The 19071-nt window shown below is 37.3% G+C and overlaps 1 protein-coding gene across 6 annotated transcripts in view; it reads left to right on the forward strand.

Annotated features, from left to right (window-relative positions):
• The first annotated feature begins 8438 nt into the window (after nucleotides 1–8438).
• The window catches only part of LOC120902189 (transmembrane protein 164), a 57523-nt gene continuing 46890 nt past the window's right edge, over nucleotides 8439–19071 (forward strand). Inside the window, exons 1-3 of one of the 6 annotated variants that reach the window (XM_040310736.1) lie at nucleotides 8462–8582; nucleotides 8669–8769; nucleotides 9005–9288. The gene's annotated coding sequence lies outside the window, so the exon portion shown is untranslated. The other 5 variants (XM_040310741.1, XM_040310738.1, XM_040310735.1 and 2 more) reach the window with 5 other exon arrangements.

Consider the following 19071-nt stretch of genomic DNA (forward strand, 5'->3'; position numbering starts at 1 on the left):
TGTTGTTTTCAATGTTTTGTTTTGCTTAAAATTTTGCTTTAAATGATTGAAGTGAATTGAACTTAGAGGTATGTAACATTTTGAAAATGTTTCGTGATCTATTTCCAATAAAAAAAGTTTTCATCAGTTTTGAAAATTTATATAAAAAACATAAAATATATCGGAATATAAATATACATAAAAATATCTAAAATGAGAAAGTTATATAAATATATATATAGATATATATATATATATATATATATATATATATATATATATATATATATATATATATATATATATATATATATATATATCTATATATATATATATATATTTATATTTATTTATATATATATACACACACAGAACACGAGCGTATTTTTGTTTATCGAAATTATAGAAAATCTCGATTAAAAAAGCATTTTAAGCAACCAATCATGGCTATAATGTTCCTAGCAATTCGCCATAGCTGTACCAATTTAGGTTGTCAGCCAAAACTAGTGAATATTTACAACAAAAGTTAATTTGTGGCATTTTTTAAACTCAAATCCAGTAATAATAAGTTCAATGTAAACACCATGAAATAAGTAAAATTAACAGTTTCAAAACTCCGTTTTGTATTAATATCCACGTTGAGCGCACAATTGATGAGGCTAATCATCCTAAAATATAAGGCTCTTCTTCTACTGATAACACCGTGTCAGGACACACTTCCTATCTCCTGACAATCCTTCATATTCCTTCACTTGGAAGCTATACCGAAGACGTAAATCAGGATGGTCTGTTTGAATTGGTTTAAATGAAGAATCGTAGACATTTCCTAACTTGTTCAGAGAAGAACGAAAACACACTAGGCGATAGGACGACACGAGCGGCGTTCAGTTGACATCATCAAAACAGTGTTATTTTGATGACACTTATTCGATATTATATTCGATACACTGTGCTTATATCGTCGACTCTTCCATTCCACCACCACATTACCGTCATGCAGTGATCGTTGCATATTATTCAATCTCGACACCCTCGAATCTAGACGAACTAAAGCATGTGTGTCATTTATCAGCAATTTGTTACGAGGGGGATGCAGAATGTTCCTTCGAGGTATTTAAGAAATCGAACTGCTCTTGCAATACCTTTCCGCAATATAGCGTTTGGCATAAACGACCCGTGGCTAATTTGTTTGCGTCAATTCAATGAACATTACCGCGATTTTAATTTCTAATTTTATGTTCTGGCTCTTCGTTATTCTTTCTAATTATGTCTCTTTTATTCTTAATTTCTTTTTGTTTTAAATATTTTCTTCTTATCCGCTGCTTATTTTCCTTTCACTATGGATTTCATTCTGTTACATCCTTTTCTATTTCCCCTTAGTTTAGTTAAGTTACAATTAGTTTAGTACCAATAGGGCCAACTAGGTTTTAAGCAATTATATGTTCAACCCCAGAGGCAGATATTGAAATTAATAAATGAAATGAAATGAAATGAAATGAAATGAAATGAAATGAAATGATATTCGGGGCGAGTATGGGCTTCGAACGACGAAATCCGTTCGCCGCGGTTGTCAGAAGGCGCTCACTTGGCGCTCAGTTTTAACACGTTGTCTGCCACCATACATGCCCACTGAACTGCGTCACGGAATCACTCTTTGAAACGATTGCATTTGCTTTTGCATTTTTCTCCTTTAAATCAAGTTCACCAATTGTTGTCTCAGTCGCTCCACAATGTTGTTTGTTGGGCTAATTCCATGGAATTTCATTCTTACATTCCGACTTCAACTATTGCGGAATCGGATTCTGACAAAACACTTCTATGAATTCCTATTTTTACCTATAATCAATTGTTCTATGCTGAACACCTGCTGTTTTGATCACTTTAGTTGCACTTTTTAAGCGCAAGGTTCACTGATCACCCCAAGAAATGTTTGAAGCAAACATGCCAAAGTTAATCGAAGCACAGAGTAGCGATGAAAGACAGAATAAAAGAATACTAGAAACAGTCTTTCTGACGAGAAGACATGAAATTGGAAGAAAATCGTTTTTGGCATAACGATTCGACCAGAAATTGAAATGATGCAAACAAACAAATATGCTTTACAAAAGTTGGATAATGCTACATTCTCGGGAGCACGAATGAGCAATGGAAACCCTAATTCGGCAGTCGCTGGATTATTGATGGATGGTAGTCAGAACCCAGTGGTATTGGTATGTTAGTTGGGTCCATAGATCGGCAAAAATAATAAATTTGATGGATAAAATCAACTTCATCGAGAAAATTGTCATGCGGGAATTAAATGTTTGTTATGTTATAAAAATGAGAAGAAAAACTTAATTTACTTTAAATAAATTTGAACAAGATTGGCTTTATAATGTATTGATTGATTTATTTTAACGAGTTATAAACGTTATTTACATGGTGATTTATGTTTAATATTATTATGTTTATATATAAATATATATATATATATATATATATATATATATATATATATATATATTAAACATAAATATTATATTAAACATAAATATATATACATAAATATTAAACATAATAATATTAAACATAAATTACCATGTAAATAACGTTTATAACTCGTTAAAATAAAATCAATCAGTATTTTTATACATTTTTATAAAGTCAATCCAATCCTGTCGTCCCTCCTACATTTGAAATAACTTAAATTCAAATTTAAAGAAAGTGAGTAAAGCTGCCTGATAATAAATAATGTTCGTCCTTTTTCGAAAAGTTTTTCAGCAAGTTTTATACAAACATTATGAGCCAATCCAGTTTCTCTGATACCCTCCAAAGACTTTCCAGAGTAAATTTTAGAAGCCCATGTGAATCCTTCGCTTGAACATAACTTAAACATTTTAATTCCGTATTTATTCGCTTTACTTGGAATGTATTGTCTTAAGATGAGTCTGCCACGCCATGGAATCAATGTTTCGTCAATAACGATGTTTTCTCCTGATGTGTACACTTTCTGATACTTTTCTTGTAGTTTATCCATCAAATTTATTATTTTTCCTTGCCGATCTTTAGGGGATATGGACGTGTTATCGGTGAAATGGAGATTACTGAGTAATATCTCGAACCTGTTCCGGGACATAACGGTAGATGGAAGCTTAAAATTGTATAATGTATTTTTGGACCAATAATTTGCCACTGGGTTTACTTTTACTAATACCATCCATAGCAATAATCCAAGGAATTTTTTTCATTTCTGCCGAATTAGTTGGTTTCCATTTGCTCATTCGTGCTCCTTGGGAGAATGTAGCATTATCCAACTTTTGTAAAGCATATTTGTTTGTTTGGGTTACAATCATTTCAATGATTTCCTGGTCGACGAATAATTGAAACACGTTATAAGGTATCATATCCAAAGGCGGCAAACTTAACTGATTTTCTTCCACAAAAGCAAATGATTTTTGTCGACTGGTAAATTCACTCCATGCAGTTGATTGGATTGTGCTTTTTTGTTGCGGTAAGCCCTCGTGATTTCTTTTTTCTTCTAACTCCAATTCTCTAAAAACATCTGGAAGTGAAGATTCGTCACAATCACAATCACTACCGTCGTAATTATTAGACTCAGAATCAGAGGATACTATTCTGTTTCTAGTATTCTTTTTTGGTATTCTGATGTCTTCCTCATCGCTATTCTGTGCTTCGATTAACTTTGGCATGTTTGCTTCAAACATTTCTTGGGGTGATCAGTGAACCTTGCGCTTAAAAATCCGAAGTGCAACTAAAGTGATCAAAACAGCAGGTGTTCAACCCAGCGAAAAAAATCATCACCTCGTAGGGAAGCACACAGTTGAACAATTGATTATAGGTAAAAAATAGGAATTCATAGAAGTGATTTTGTCAGAATCTGATACATCCGATTCCCTTGCAAGCAGTAGTTGGAGTCGGAATGTCACCGACTTTTGCGAGAGGTAAAGAAAGAGAAGGGAAGGGAGGGGAGGGGGTTCTAAGAATGAAATTCCATGGAATTAGCCCAACAAACAACATTGTGGAGCGACTGAGACAACAATTGGTGAACTTGATTTAAAGGAGAAAAAATGCAAAAGCAAATGCAATCGTTTCAAAGAGTGATTCCGTGGCCTGACGGGGCAGTTCAGTGGGCATGTATGGTGGCAGACAACGTGTTAAAACTGAGCGCCAAGTGAGCGCCTTCTGACAACCGCGGCGAACGGATTTCGTCGTTCGAAGCCCATACTCGCCCCGAATATCATTTCATTTCATTTCATTTCATTTCATTTCATTTCATTTCATTTCATTTATTAATTTCAATATCTGCCTCTGGGGTTGAACATATAATTGCTTAAAACCTAGTTGGCCCTATTGGTACTAAACTAATTGTAACTTAACTAAACTAAGGGGAAATAGAAAAGGATGTAACAGAATGAAATCCATAGTGAAAGGAAAATAAGCAGCGGATAAGAAGAAAATATTTAAAACAAAAAAGAAATTAAGAATAAAAGAGACATAATTAGAAAGAATAACGAAGAGCCAGAACATAAAATTAGAAATTAAAATCGCGGTAATGTTCATTGAATTGACGCAAACAAATTAGCCACGGGTCGTTTATGCCAAACGCTATATTGCGGAAAGGTATTGCAAGAGCAGTTCGATTTCTTAAATACCTCGAAGGAACATACCAACTAAGTTGAGAAAGCAAGTCTGGAGCATCTACATTCCCTCGTAACAAATTGCTGATAAATGACACACATGCTTTAGTTCGTCTAGATTCGAGGGTGTCGAGATTGAATAATATGCAACGATCACTGCATGACGGTAATGTGGTGGTGGAATGGAATGGAAGAGTCGACGATATAAGCACCAAGTGAAGCGCTATTCCAACCTGCCCTAACATAATATAATAATATCGAATATAATATCGAATAAGTGTCATCAAAATAACACTGTTTTGATGATACTTATTGACACGAAAATAGTGTCAACTGAACGCCGCTCGTGTCGTCCTATCGCCTAGTGTGCTTTCGTTCTTCTCTGAACAATAATTAGGGATTAAGTGGCCAGAAGTATCTTCAAGATAGTTAGGAAATGTCTACGATTCTTCATTTAAACCAATTCAAACAGACCATCCTGATTTACGCTCCTCTGTGTCTCGTACTGAAACGGTAGTTGGCTTCGGTATAGCTTCCAAGTGAAGGAATATGAAGGATTGTCAGGAGATAGGAAGTGTGTCCTGACACGGTGTTATCAGTAGAAGAAGAGCCTTATATTTTAGGATGATTAGCCTCATCAATTGTGCGCTCAACGTGGATATTAATACAACTAGTGATACAAAACGGAGTTTTGAAACTGTTAATTTTACTTATTTCATGGTGTTCATTTACTTTTTTTCTTACATTGAACTTATTATTACTGGATTTGAGTTTAAAAAATGCCACAAATTAACTTTTGTTGTAAATATTCACTAGTTTTGGCTGACAACCTAAATTGGTACAGCTATGGCGAATTGCTAGGAACATTATAGCCATGATTGGTTGCTTAAAATGCTTTTTTTAATCGAGATTTTCTATAATTTCGATAAACACTGGGTCAAAATAAAAAATACGCTCGTGTTCTGCACATGGTTCAACATATTACCAAATAAATTTTACCCGATAATTATTTTTACAGGAGTAAAGTTGGTATCTTGATCACATAATATAGCCATAATTGGTATACTTACCATACACCTACAAGTATACGAATTTGTAAACGACGATAGGAATTTCAATATGAAGCAAATCTTTTCGTGGGCCGAATTTCATGCCGCGTCGGGGCGCATTTGGTCCGCGGACCGGACAAACTGTGAAACGTTAAAACACTGGGACAATATGGGCCACAACAACTGCGCCCAGGTAATGGTCTATGCTTTTGCGCACGTTTCGTGAAATGTATTTTCGTTTTATCTTTTGTTTTGCTGGTCAGGAAAGCCCTTAAAATTCTTCCAAAAATATGTTAAATGTTAAAACAGTTTTTATTCATACGTTTAAATCTAAAAAATCGAATCTTTTGAAGCTGTGACTGTTATCATTATTGAGGTGAAAAATAAAACACCATAGCCTCACCAAAGGCAGTATGTCAAAAGCATCTGCCCATTTTGCCCCAAGCGTGGCTGCCCATTTTTCCCCACGTGAAGCATTATTTTGTATTTTTTGTTGTATTAGTAAAAATACGCATTCAATCACCTTGATTTCTTCAGACAAATTGTATAGAAATATCATATCTTTAAAAATATATCATGTAACATTTTAACGTATCCCTGTGACACTGCTTTAAGCTTATTTTCGAAGTGGCAAAAATTACTTCAATATGCTACTAAACTTTACTTTGAGTTTTTCTTGGTTATTTGTTATGTAAGGGTTATGAAACTTACATGGTGTTCATAGAACACTCCAATGAATATATTTTGAGCATTGGAAAGTATCTTTGTAGTCCAATAATGCTTAAATATAGGGTACCCGTTTTGCCCCACATGTCCATTTTGCCCCGCTTTCCCCTACCGCTCGTATAAACCATTGTGCAGTATTTTATGGACGAACAAGTTAGCTTGCCAGCCCCTGGGGACGAAGTGGTGAGTGTCGCTCGGGCGGCGAAGATAGTAATTTGAGAGCAGGGAAGAGAGAGTTTGGTGCTCTCTCGTATGAACTACAACAGCTGTCGGACGTGAGCTAATTGGCATGAAACACACACTGTAATTGTATTGATTTAAATTTGTGTATGAAAATTAAAATACAGCCATACAATCAGAGCATTGAAAGAAAGTCCGGATCCGAATGGCCGACGACCATTAGCGACAAGAAGCTCCAAAGGAAACTGAAGACCAAATCAGCATGTACCTAGCAACATTTGGCTACATCGCTTCGTTTACTTGGCCGATGGATCGATGCAACCTGTCAAACAGTGAAAAAGTACCTTGGAAACATTACAGGGTTTTCCAAGTCACTCTCGAATGTATACATTGTTATTCACCGCGTGCAAGATGTTATTCCATATCGATCTGGTATTTCATTTCCATCATTATAATTTTTAATTTCTTCAGTATGATTTTAAATACATCAACGGGCTGCTGGCATCGTTTCACCAGGGTTTGTAGTCGGATCGCATCACCCGTTGACAGATGAAGAATAGCAAATCATGCTGAAGAAATTATGACAGAAATGAAATACCAGTTTATGTAGAATAACATTTTGAACGTGGTGAAAAAAATGTTTCAATTCGAAAACGACTTGGCCCCTGTAACAAACATGTCAGGAAACAGAAATCGTGTCCACTGGTTTTGCAGAGGCAGACAATGACGCCACAACTCAAAGCGAAAATTTTAGGAGATAAATCTGCTGAATCTCGATTCAAAACGCTAGTCAGCGAACCGGCTCAACATCCCCCAACAGCTTAAGCATGTTTTGCAAGTAAATTTAAATAATTACCTATCAAGGGATCTAAATTGCCGTATGTTCTTTTGGATTTTTTTTCTCTAGCCATAAAAAAAAATGTTTTTAAAGCCAACGATTTTATGTCAAATATCCCAAGATACGCGTCGACGTCTCGAGTCGAGTGTGTGTGGATTTTAAGATAATTAATTAAAATTTGAGGATGTTCGGGATTTGAATCAAAACGTCTGTAATATGAAACATGAGTTTGACATGAACATGAAACATGAACTTCACGATTCTAGTCAGCTTTTTTATATGGAGTTAGACAGTTGGAGGCTAAAATCATGTCAACACTCCATACAAAACCACACACATTCTAGCCTCAAAGCTAGAATTAGATTCGACCACCTGCTCGCAAAAATGGCAAAACAAGGTGGTGTTTTTATTTATTCCAAGGTGCATTTAAAAGATCAGGTGGTGGAATCTAGAATAAATGTGTATGTAGACTAGGTGGTCTCATAGCATGTGTTTATATCTAAATTTGAACGTCACTTTCTCGAGAATGTTTGTGGTTTACATTGCTAGTGGTTAGTTATTTATAGAGATAGGGCTACAAAACCATAATTATGTCTCCCAGTAAATTTGGTAAATCGCGTTAAAAAAAATAACAATCAATTATATTGTGTAATGGCATGCTTGGAGAATGATATTTTGATACTTTCAGGACAAGTAAGGTTGTACAATTAAACGCTGCGGCACAGGGCGTAGACAAATGGCAGCTTACAGTATAGTTCAACATGTCAACGCTAACTTCCGAACAATACTATATTTCGCTGAAAAAGTCAATTATATGCCTGATCCAAACTACAACTCGCTGAACATGTCAACAATATCGTCTAAACCCCTGTAATAACGTATTGTTGCCGGTTTGAGTTGACATCTAATTTGCTTTCCACAGTAATTTCACTCGCTGCGTTCTCTCAGAATGCATCATACTCTCTTTTCTATGTTATTTTGCTCTCTTATCGATTTTGTTGCTCACTCGTACAATAATGAAACTCCCAACACAGACGTAGTCAAAGGTTCAGAAGATTTTAGTTTTTCACTAGAGCCAGGATAGGAGAAAACCAAACGATACCGAACAAATACAGTGAATTTGGTGCACTAGAAATACATTTTATTAGTGACAACAGTGTTGCTTACTCCAGAGTAATACATTTATAAGCAATAACTCATTTCATGTTACAAATAACCGAGTGCATATTCGACACATTACTTGTTTTGATGTTTTCAAGTTATTTTCTTCCTTTTTCTGGTGTAAAACGTACAAATGTGATATATTCAATGTGTAACTGGACATTAAATGCAATTTAGTCGAAAAATGCAAGGGCAACGTGTATGTGTAAATTAAATTATAAATGTATACATAAGATACATTGAATCATTTTTGGTTTCGTTTGGCCAGCCTTACATACAGATTGAATGTTAAAAAATCTAAGATACTAGTTTACCTGGCGAAAACTGCCTCATCGAATCAATCAAACGTTCGATAAAGTGTATTAAAATTCATAAAAGCAATAGTTTAATATGGCCAAAAGGATCAAATTTTAATAATTATTTTCCAACTTTAGCACTGTTGCAGTGTGCATATCAATATCACAAACTTAATCGAGAATATTTGTGGTTTACATTGCTAGTGGTTAGTTATTTAAAGAGATAGGGCTACACAACCATAATTATGTCTCGAAGTTAACCTAGTATCGCGTTAATCAACTAACAATCAATTATATTGTGTAATAGCATGCTCTAACAAAACATGAACGATGCGGTGATTTATTACATACCTTGATTATGTAGTTTGGTTTGACAAACCAGCACTTGTTTTGGGACAATCAACAAATCGTGAATTTGACAGGTATGTAAAAAAAGTTGAGATACAATGTACGTGTACCACTGCTATGTTATTTTATTTTGGAAGGAAATGTTTGATATTCACTCTCTTTAAGTATTGATACATTTAGGAGAAGGTATGTAAAGACGGACACTGCGGGTAAGATGGACACTTCCCATGAAATCACGAAAAAGATAATTTTTGAATAATTCAAGAACGCAGAATTCAAAGTGAAAGTAAAACAACACATTTTTGGCAAAATATATGCAACATTTGATTAAATTCACGAACAAAACAAAATTTCAATCGTGCGCACCCTCTAACTAATTTGACTACTACGGATCTTAAGCTCTGTAGCTTACATTGTTTATATTTTTGGAAGTTTTATTATATGAATGAGTTGTTGTGATTATTAAGCCAAACAACTGGCGAAAGAACGAGAATGAAAGCAAAAAAATGTTTTCTTGCGGTTTAAACATCCTGACACCAAAGCGGCAAAAATGGACACTCTGTCGTAGGGAAAGATGGACTCCTAATTTGTTGAATTATTTTACTTCTTATATCAATTGGTGATGAATATATTTCATCAAACACATTTAATAAGCGTTCATCTTCTATTTGGCAAAATCGGCCTATACAGGTTTTCGGGATTTTATTCATTACCACGTAGCCGGATCGTCAGTTCTTGCTATGGAGGTATGTTCCATTACAGGCTTGAACCCATGACGGGCTTGTTATTGAGTCGTTCAAGTTGACAGCTGTACCAAGGGACCACCCCGTAGGGTATTCTGAAAATATAAACATCCAGCAAATAGGAAGTAACATCCAGCAATAGGAAAGGAAGGATTATAGAAAGTATTGAAATAAGCGAAAAACGAAACACCGGTCACAATAGCTGTCATGCGTTATGCTATTACTCGTTCGACGCTGGTGAGGCACTTCTCGTAACCCAATATCTTGCTACGATTTGGACAACTTTAATCAACAAAAATAAGAAGTACTGATATGAAATCCTTCAGGAATAAATGAGCGATTCTATGGGATTACAATGGAAAATATGGCTTCGCCTATTAACAAGTCGCTCAAAAATGCTATGGTCGCAGACTTGCCGCGAAAAAAAACCCTAATGGAAGTTTTACAACCTGGAACAGCAGCGTCAGCTGTTAGTGCCCAATATTTTAAAAATGCCTTATATTCTGCATTCTAGAAGGCAGTGACAGATTAAAACGAGTGGAGGCCCTAAGCAGTCACACAAATGTAGGCTTGGTTGATAAGTCTAGCAGGGAAATGTTCTCAACCAGAGAAGGATTGAGTAGCAATTTTACTTGCAACCAGCGGGAGGGTTCCTATTTTTGGGGCCCCTCGAGACCACGGGGCCCCACGCGGCCGCTTAATTTGCTTAGCGTTTAATACGCCAATGCTGCAATGGTGTTAAAAGTGGCGCTTACAATTCCTAAGTTCACATCTGAATGGACCATCGTTGCAATTGGCCTAGAGTTGGTTTACGTACGTAATACGACGTGGGAAGCAATGGTATAATTAAAAATAGGTGTTTGATCTTACGATTTTGGATAATCTTTTCTTTCGTGTTTCGGTGTAATTTTTCTAGCGTTCGATATTTACCGGTGGTTGTGGCTTGTTCAGTTGCAAAATTAGAAGAGGATTTATTTCAAGAACTAAACTTATACTTATAAACTAATCGCCCCAGCCGAAAGCTCAAAACTTAACGAAAAGATCTTCGTGTCTCGTTAAACACGACAAATGACAGGGCTTCCGTGTCTGTGTCTCAACAAAAGGTTTATAATACCTCTTCAATTTCCAACGTTTTCTATATGTGTAAATTTTACCCCTCATGGTGTCCATCATTCCTATATCAGGTTCCGTCTTGCACAATCATTTGAAAACTGCACGAAAAAGTTTTTAATTTTTGAAAAAACACAAAAGGCGATATAAACTTTAAAGATTCAATACATTTTCTGATGAAATATGAGTGTAAGCTAATGTATGCACATTTTCATGGTCGTTGTATTTATTTATTCCTAAATTTTAACATTTTCCCTACAGTGTTCGTCTTTACGTACCTTTACCTACATGTTATAAAACAAATAAAGTATTAGTCGATTCCGGACACTTAAGACTCTTTATGTGTATGGAACTAAAACCATTATCATTAGGTTCTTTCATGAACCATTAGGTTTTTTCATGCGTTACCGAGGCATCCGCGTAGACCTCGAATATCCGCGTAAGTCGAGTATCAAGTTTGTCAGCTGAAATACTTATGAGAAATAGGTATTTTTTATTAACTGTAGTACTCTTATTTAATTAACCATTACGATTCAAGTAGAAAATTATTAATCAACTGGCGTTTGAGTGGTTAAAACAATTGATAGTAAAGCAATTTATTTTCTATATGACAATTCTTGAAGCAAATCTAATTGATTGGATTAACTGTCAAATTTTGAAAACCTCCTACCTCCTTCCGGATCCGAGTATGTCAAGAACAGTGTAACTCGGGAACAGATTGTAATCATTTTACTTCTTCTTTGGCACAAGACCTTCCTGTATCACTAGTGGGCTTGGATTTTAATGACTTTTTGATTACGCATAGCAGTGTAGCATATCTGCTATACACAACTTAATATAATACACACTATCAGCTATAGACACATTGTAACAACACACTAGTGATGGGTAAAGTTGGTAAAAATCCGGAGTCCACTCCGATCTGATTCCGATAAATTCGGAATCGACTCCGGAAAGTAGGTCCGCGCTGCAATATCCGGAGTCGTTCGGAATCGTCCGAAAAGGCCCGGAGTCATTCGGAATCGTCCGAAAAGGCCCGGAGTCATCCGGAGTCGTCCGGAAATGCTCGGAGTCGTTCGGAGTCGTCCGGAGTCGTCCGGAGTCATCCGGAGTCGTCTGGAGTCGCCCGGAGTCAGAGTCATCCGGAGTCGTTCGGTGTCGTTCGGAATCGTCGGAGTCGTTCGGAGTCGTCCGGAGTCGCCCGGAGTCAGGATCGTCCGGAGTCGTTCGGAATCGTTCGGAGTCGTCGGAGTCGTTCGGAGTCGTTCGACTCCAGACAACTCCGGACGACTCCGACTCCGGTGACTGCGGACGACTCCGAACGACTCCGAACGACTCCGGACGATTCCGGAAGACTCCGTTAGACTCCGGGCGACACCGAACGACTCCGACTCCGGGTGGATCTAGTGGTTCCATTTTGCCGGAGTCGGAATCGAACTAACAATAGTCGGAGTCGGAATGGAGTCGTGGGTGCGCTCCATACAGCACATCACTACAACACACCCGGAAATGTTTAGGCCGTCCATTCATATTAACTATGAACACACTTATAAAAACAACTGAAACGCACAACATAAGTAGGAACAGTATGTAACCCAAAGCAGGAACAGTTATCGTTATTATCAGTCAGGTAGTATCATTTTATTATTTACGTTATTCTCCTAAAGGGAGGAGGTGTAGCATATCTGCTATACAGAACTTATTATAATACACACTATCAGCTATAGACACATTGTAACACACATCGGAAAGCCAAATCACACTATTGCAACACATTCATTATATTACATCAGCAAATCAATCCACACCATAGCAACATACCTAGACCATACCATCCATAGAAAAAACCATTGAGACATTTATCGAAAACAACCGAAACGCGCAACATAAGCAATTCAAGCATTACTGCAGCAAAGTGGACAAACAGAGAACGCATAGCAACTTATTGCTAAAAGCGCAGTGTAGGCAATGATCGACGAACGCACTCGTTATTTGGCTAGAACAGTTGAAACTTTCCAGAACCTTTGTAAAAACACTAAAAGCGCAGCATAAGCACAAATTGACAGACACCTCACTCCAATATAATGTATAAATTGCACCTCATATCAATAACCTTTAATTAGGACAAAAACACATTCCAAAACCAAATGTACGAAACTTATTGAGTATAAATAAAACCAATTCCGACCGTGGCAAGTCAGATTCGTTCGGACTGCCAAGATAGGACGTTACGCTCCCTAAAAACTTCGTGTACCAACTTATTTCAAGAGTTTAGTTATGTCCCCCTACCCAAGGTAAGGCTTCTAAACTCCAACATTTCCAGTAAGGGAAACTCCTTCCGGGTTTCCATGATCGCCTGGACGATCAAATCAGTCCGCTTCGAATAGTTCGTTCCACCTCAGCTCATGTCAGTAAAGACTGACTCCCCGCAAAAACGGTGCACGACGGCCCCGCGTACGTTCGATCACATTACAATATGCATTAAACCCATTAAAACAGGAACTTAATGAAAAGAACCATCGTTCTTGTCAACAAAAGATAAACGTATCTAGTTTAGTTAAAATAATAACTTCCCAACATACAACCCGGAACAAAATGTACGAAACCCTTAACTTCATTTGAGTATAAATAAAACCAACTCCGATCATGACAGGTCAGATTCGTTCGGACTGTCAGGATAGGACTATGCCCATCCAATATCTATCGACTTCTCATTTAAAGAGTTTAGTTATGTCCTCCTACCCAAGGCAAGTTCTCTAAACTCCAACGTTTCCAGTAAGGGAAACCTCCTAAAGGTTTCTATGATCGCCTGGACGATCAAGTGTCGAAAAGTCCACTCGAACAAAGGTGTATTCCACCTCGACTCATGTCAGTAAAAACTGAACTACCGCGACAGTACTCGAGGTACAGTTGTACGATCATCACATTACATGGCGGCCGTGACTTTAATCTGCAATCGATATGCAGAAGAATAAGCAAATTATTTTAAAGTAAAATGTGATACGTACAACGGTAACGTAAAGCGTAAGTGTTGTGTGACCTACCAATAGTATTGTGACCATAACCGGCATTCGACGGAGAGTGAAAAAAGTGTCAAATGTGCAGTTTTTACGGAACATTCATCAATGCAGCTGGCTCTAGTAACCCCTTTGTAAAAAATCAATAACGATGAAAGAACAAGCAAGTTCAGTGTAGAATGAAAATTAATAACATTTAGTGTAGTGTAAGTGCAAAAAAGAATGTTTAATTGATTAACAAACATTACCCGTACACAGTGTTGTGAAAACCTACCTAAATGTGTAAAAACGTATTAACGTTTATGCGATCGGTTTACCAAGAAGACTAACTTTGAAATGGGAAACGAAAAAAAAGCTAACTTTAACAATAACCCAAGTACAGCATGGTACAGTACAGCAATCTATACGATTCTTGAAGCAAGTGATATGGAACAATAAAGTGCATTACGAAACAAGTCGTGGCCAGCGTGATTGAATGGAACAACCGTTCCCTACGTGGAAGACGAACAGATTGACTAGCAAGAATGAACGGACAACCCCGAAAAGACATCGAGCATCGTGGAAATTCACATCAAACATCGAGTATGTATCAAACATCGATTAAACACCAAGCAACGGTATAAAAACAGCGTAGCATCATCATCAGCAGCAACAAAATGCACGCCGCATATTCCATCAAGCTATTGTAACTTTGAAAAATAATCAAATGAGTTTTAAGCTAGGAAATGGGTTCTATATCATGAACGTAAATGAAAGCAATATGAAAAAGGAATGCCTACTATAAGCGATAAAATCGAAATTTAGAAATATATCTTTAAAAAATACAGGATTCTAATCAAAGAACTTGTAAAAGAACAAAACTAAGAATCCAAACCGAAGGAATATTTAAAGATATTCAAAATGGTATAAAAAAATAGATTCAAATATATTTTTAACAAATTATTAGAATTCAGCAAAATTTCTAATGCATTAATACAAAATATCATTGCTATGAGTACATCTAAACCAACGACAACTCGCGTAACAAGTCATCTGATTTTTTTACAAATAGCTTAGAGGATAAAAATATCAATTTATCACTGTTAACAACCAGTAGATTATCATTTGAACTCTTAGCTCAGATAATATTAGTTTTACTAAAGCTGCATAACAAAATTAAAATGGCTAATTTTGATATGCACCCACATATGACGGGTCACCCGATACCTTTAATGCATTTGCGGACGCTTTGTTCGAGTTAAATCCAAACCATAAAAAATGCTCGTAAAATTAATAAGAATCAAGCTGACTAGTAAGACTAGAATAGGGTTATTCAGCAATATAACGACTTTTAAAGAATAAATCAGTAATATCAAGGGAAGATGTGAAGTAAAGTAATAAAGTAATAAAGTAATAGCAAAACTAATGAGGTCGAACTGCTTTCAGAAAAAACTAAAGGTAATTTATCTAAAACAAGGAATTCCAGAAAAATACAATACTAAAATACTGTTGAAGGCAGGTACTTTTGCGACAATATCCGATGCAACACAGAAAGTAATCGAGAATGAAAGTGAAGAAACAAATAGAGCTACTAATGTCCTTAACATAAATACACAACGCTACAGTAGAAACTATCCTAGCAATCAAGGAAACCAGAATAGGAACTATCAAAATAACTATGGTTCGAAAAAACTCCTACTACAATGGTAATCAGGACCGACCATACAAAAACCAAAGGGCAATAACAAATGGAAAAACAGGGCAACAACAACGAAACATGTACCAGCTCAGATACAGGAAGTGGACGACAATATTTTTTTAGACCAACAGGATTCAACCCAAATCCTAGATCAATTTACTCTTTAGAGCTAAATGGATTTGATTATATAAAGATTAGATTGAACATTGCAAATAAAGAAACATCTATATTACTAGTTGTTGAGACAGGAGTGTCAATTTCTTTATTCAAAGCAAGCAAGTTAACGAAAAATCATGGCCCAATACGTTCAGACTGAATATCATTAACTGGGATATCTAACAAACCAATTTATTCAAATGGCATATTGTACGCACTATATATTTCAACAATCTAGAATTGGAACACGATTTTGTATTAGTTCCAGATGAATTCAATATAGGACCAGATGGTATATTAGGCAGAGACTTTTACAAACTATATAGATGTTAAGAGCACGACAATTTAAATTTAATCAATCATTTTTAATGAACATTTTTTTAAAATCTTTATCCGCCAACGGCGATGTTTAGATTCAAATTTAAATGATTTTCTTTAACGAGCATTTCTCGATGACATTTTCGACTTATGTTTAACTTTAACGACACCCTTAATTTTATGAATTTCATTTAAATCAATTTCTCTTTACGAGTGATCGCCACGACGATCACATTTTCAAACTTAACGGTAATTTAAAAATGTAAGGTAGAAAGAAACGTTAAGAAAGATAAGAGTAAATTTTGTTAAATCAACATTTTGAACTTTGCACGCCGTCTTTTTGTAGTTACTCAAAGCAATAAAACATTGACAGGAAATGCTGTACGAAAAAGCTTATCATAAATAAGTTCAGATTTCTAACAAATTCAGCCGAATAAACTTTGCAACAGGATAGCACAGAGTTATCGACAGTTCAGACTAGCAAAACATCATACTTAGGGACCATGATCGCTATCGCTATCGCTATTAATCCATGATCGCTAAAATCGGGTTAACCTAGAATGTAAAATAGATTATAAGGATTTTTTGAATTGGTCATAAACACTTGCTATTTAGATCTCAAACTGAAAAGATCAGTATCGGTGTGTCAGTATCGGAAGTTCTTTTTTCATAAACGCCTCGAATTTTTACAACAGATGTTCAATTAATTCTCATTTAGAAATGCTGGGTCAGGTAGTAGCAATTCAGCATAATATCGAAGAAGATGATGGAAAAGGATTTATTTTACAAATTAGAAGTGAAGTGGTACGTAAAGTATATCTTCCAAACATTACAGTGTATACCATAGTATTCGCACAAGAAATTCAACCAGGAGTATTCTGTGGCAGCTATTATTTCGAAGGATAATCAGTTAATTAAACTCATCAATTCAAGGCAGGGAAATATTTATATAACAAACGCAGAACTCAAACCCATTACAGAACCATTAGCAAATTATGAATGGAAACATGTAAATAACAAAGTTGGAGAAATTAATCAAAGTTGGAAGCCATTGTTGTTGACAATGCTCCACTATACCCTATTAATACAAACACCAACCATACTTACCAAAGAAGTCGCCCTTCACTACCACCAATAATAACAGGCACCGATATCACCATTACCATCGCTTTTAGTTTGCTGAAAGCGGGAACAACCATTAGCTCTGTTAGCGCACTAAATTTTAAGGTTAGAATTATCGCTGCTCTTCGAGATAAAGCACTTACCGCAGGATCTTGGCCGGCCGGGCTCGATGTGCGTGAGTTTATCTCACTCCCGCAAAGACCGTCACACCATCGTCCTTAACTCACCAACACAAACTCACCTATACCCGCTCAACATAGCCTGATGTACCCTGTACAACTATCGTCCGATATGACCTGCACGTTAATATCGCCTGCTCCACCAAAAACAACTACAGCTACACCAAACACCGTTAAAACGCACCAAACTACAATTCAACAACTATTCAACCGCCCCGATGTTGTAGCGGCTTTAAAGGGGGGGGGGGGGGTTCAAAAGGTTCGCCAGCCTCGGGGCCCCACCGTCAATCCTTCCGGGGGCCCTTGTCGCTAGTACTCTGTCCATACGGCATACTATAGAATGGCGATCTACGGGGCCCCTAAATCGGCGGGGCCCCAGGCAATCGCCTAGTCCGCCTACCGTTAGATCCGCCACTGGACACCGTCAACAGCATTTGTAAAGCACTAGGTCCAAATTACAGATTCGTGCTCATGGGAGACTTTAACCAACCCGCTCATGATCGTATCATGAAACCCCTTGTGTGTTTTTTTAACCTCATACTAGTTCAGGTTCTGTTGGCAGTGCTGTAGCAATACCTCGCTGATACGAGGGTAGATCCGAAGCCTCTAGAAGATTAACATAGGCTCTCCACCTCCTACTCCTACTCAATACGTCCCCGTCGTACAGAACGGTAACATGCCTATCAATTAAAGCTTGGGTATACGGGGAAACCCAACCCCTTGCGAGGATGGATTGCATAGTAATATTGAGAGGGGGGGGGGGGGGGTAGAAAATTGATCCCCTTGACTCTACCTGGAAGCGTCTGTTCTCCATGTCAGGAGCGTCTTCCCCCCATCGTATGCTTCTCCCTGAAGGGCTGCGCTGGCTTCTTCCGTCTTGGCTTGGCTTGACGAGACTGGAGGTTAGGGGAGAGGCCTTGCAAGCCTGCCTCGTAAAAACTTCACCGCAACGAAAAGTCTAAAAGAAGAAGTTCCGTATTGGACCAATCGATCCAGACCCACGCAAGGAAAAAGGACTTACGATTTTATGCTCAGGACATGGAACTGCAAAATCCTCTCATCGAATGTAAATATCCGAATTGCGCTCAATGTGACCTGGGCCCGTGGCTTCGAAATAATAGCACTTGACGAGGTATGCTAGTAAGGCGTGACGGTGCGCCAGTACCATAGTGACTGCACGATCTACCACAGTGGTGAAGAGATGCGGGAGCTTGGTACTGCGTTCATTGTGCTAAGTACTATGCAACAGAGGGTAATCGCGTGGTGGCCGTTCAACGACTGGATGTGTAGATTGAGGATTCGTGGATTTTTAACCTGAGCATTATTGATGAGCACAGACCGCGCATAGGGAGCACCGATGACGAGAAGCAGGCCTTATATGCGCAGCTGGAGAGGGAGTACGACCGTTCCCCAAAACATGACGTGAAGGTCGTCTCTGGAGACCTTAATGCTAAGGTCGGACAGGAGGAGGTGTATGAATCAACAATCGAAAGTTTCAGCGTCCACCAGCTGACAAACGACAACGGCCTTAGGC

This window comes from Anopheles arabiensis, chromosome 3 (genome assembly GCF_016920715.1).
Source record: "Anopheles arabiensis isolate DONGOLA chromosome 3, AaraD3, whole genome shotgun sequence".
In the NCBI taxonomy this organism is placed as follows: Eukaryota; Metazoa; Arthropoda; class Insecta; order Diptera; family Culicidae; genus Anopheles; species Anopheles arabiensis.